The sequence below is a fragment of the Cebus imitator genome, unplaced genomic scaffold (assembly GCF_001604975.1).
Source record: "Cebus imitator isolate Cc_AM_T3 unplaced genomic scaffold, Cebus_imitator-1.0 Scaffold124, whole genome shotgun sequence".
NCBI classification, from domain to species: Eukaryota; Metazoa; Chordata; class Mammalia; order Primates; family Cebidae; genus Cebus; species Cebus imitator.
The window spans coordinates 1,836,092-1,838,533 of NW_016107439.1; positions in this window are offsets into that span (position 1 = coordinate 1,836,092).

Consider the following 2,442-nt stretch of genomic DNA (forward strand, 5'->3'; position numbering starts at 1 on the left):
AAAAAAAAAAAAAAAAGATAAAATGAAGAGCCCAAGGTCCTGCAAGGATCCCACAAGATGGTTCAAAGTCCTTATTGTGTGTGTGTGCATTTGGTGAATTATTGGATTGCTCAGAAATGTATTCATAAAGTGACTTCACTGCACGGTAAATGTCTAAATGCTGAGTTCCTCCTTGGAGAAAAACCGGACCCGTCTTTGACCCTTCTGCAGGGCTGTGATTTTTTACACCACTAGAGGGCGCAAGAGGCCACCTCAGAACTAAGTCCACCCTGGGCGAGTCTGCGTTTGGTGCCTGAAAGTTGGCCAAGTGTTCCCAAATGTTCTGGAAAGGAACCAAGCCAGGGCGTCTCCCATCTGTAAGCCTCCCCAGGCACCGCTAAAATCTGGTGCAGTTCCAGGCCACTCCTCAATAAGCCCGAGGTTCCACTTGAAGGTCCGACGCTGTTTGGAGTCATCCTCAGGACACCGGGGTTCCTGCGTCAGTGCTGGGGGAGGGGAGGAGGGAGTGATGCGATTCCAGCTGCAGCCGCGTGCGTTCCACCGCGGGCCAGGCCATGTATAGGCGCACGCGCTATTTCAGCCGGAATAGGGACAGATAAAGCCATGACCACAGGGAATCGGGGCGTTTTAACCAAACTAAGGAGTTGGGGGGTGGGGGGCTTTTTGGGCTGCTACCTTAGCTGTCTTTAAGGGTAAGAAGACCCCAGCCAGGCGCAGGGGCTCACGCCTGTAATCCCAGCACTTTGGAAGGTCAAGGCGGGTGGATCACAAGGTCAGGATCATCCTGGCCAACATGGTGAAATCCAGTATCTAATAAAAGTACAAAAAATAGCTGGGTGTGGTGGCGGGCGCCTGTAGTCCCAGCTACTCTGAAGGCTGAGGCAGGAGAATCACTTGAACCAGAAAGTCAGAGGTTGCAGTGAGTAGAGGTGGCGTCATTTCACTCCAGCCTGGAGACAGAGCAAGTCTCCAGAAGAAAGAGGGGGGGGGGGAGCCATAGGTGGTTTTGCATTTATTGCCACAAAAACAGTATTTTGACAGACTAGACCTCATTGTGGAATTAAAAGATTTGACTTTTTGAGGCTCTTCCAGAAAAACAACATTCTAAAACAAGCATGCATGATAGGAAATATTTATTATCCAATAATGTCCTATGGCAGCCCTGTGAAAAACCCGATATTCTTATTATTGTGGGAAGCTGTATTTTGTTCACTTGGGAAAATAAAGGTTGGTTGAACCAAAGTGATTTATCCAACTAAAAGATTCACATCTTTGTGGTTGAGTTATGTTGCTACAGACACCAGTACCCCCACACACACACACTCACCATATTGATAATTCAGATTTAATGACTATTTCTATTCTGGTCTAACTCAGGCATGATCGTGATGACATCCAAGCTTTGTGTTTAATTCTCTAACCCTAACCCATATTGTATTATGTTAGACATGTGCAAAGGCATATTTTTGTCAAAGTTTCCTGTGGGTGATTTGAATTTGCCAGTGACAGAATCTGGATTAGGTTAGACAGTACTGCCATGTGTAACTGTTGCAGGCCAAAAATCCCTTGAATGTCAGTGATTCATTTGGTTTAACCTAATACCGAGTCCATTAACCTAGCTCATTGCCATAGAAGTTCACATCAAATCTTTATTCTGCACGTTTAATAAACAAGTTGTCTATAGCTGTGTGTGATAGATTTAAGTTTTGCCCTTAGCATCCAAATGAGATTGAATGTATTTCCAAATAAAAGGCAATTTAAAACTGTAGGCTCACACTTCAGATAGTGGTTATCTTATCTGCCTGCCTGAGTCCTGTTTGCTTTCACTAAAGCCGCCAATAGAACCTGAGAAGCTGGGATTGGAGACTCAAGAGTTCCCTCTCCATCTCACCTCAAGGACAAGGAAAGACCTTTTCTGATAGGCACTGCTTAGAACTCTGTCTTGGAGCAGAGGTTAAAACTCATAGCCCTCTCTGTGACCTTTTCAACTTTCATTCTAAAGCTGCATGACAAATAGCTCATCCTTGTGTCACACGTGCCATCACACACACCATCCAGAGGATAAACACTAGCCGGATCTACATTTTACCTGAAGGTTGAATGACAAATAAATATTTCAGTTACCCTGATGCTTCCAAAATCCAGATAGACCAATAGAAGTAGACAGGTCACTCCCTTTCAGTTTCGTTTTGCTATTCCATTTTATGTGCCTGGTATTTCTAATGCCATTTTACTCCTTCCAAAGCATATCTGAATATTTGAGCTTATTTGATGCTCCTCACAGCCACAGAAAAAAAAAGGACAGTAATTTATCACCATTTGCACACAGAAACTGAGTAGAGGGCCAGGCATGCTGGCTCATGCCTGTGACCCCAGCCCTTTGGGAGGCTGAGATGGGCAGATCACTTGAGGTCAGGAGTTTAAGATCAGCCTGGCCAACAT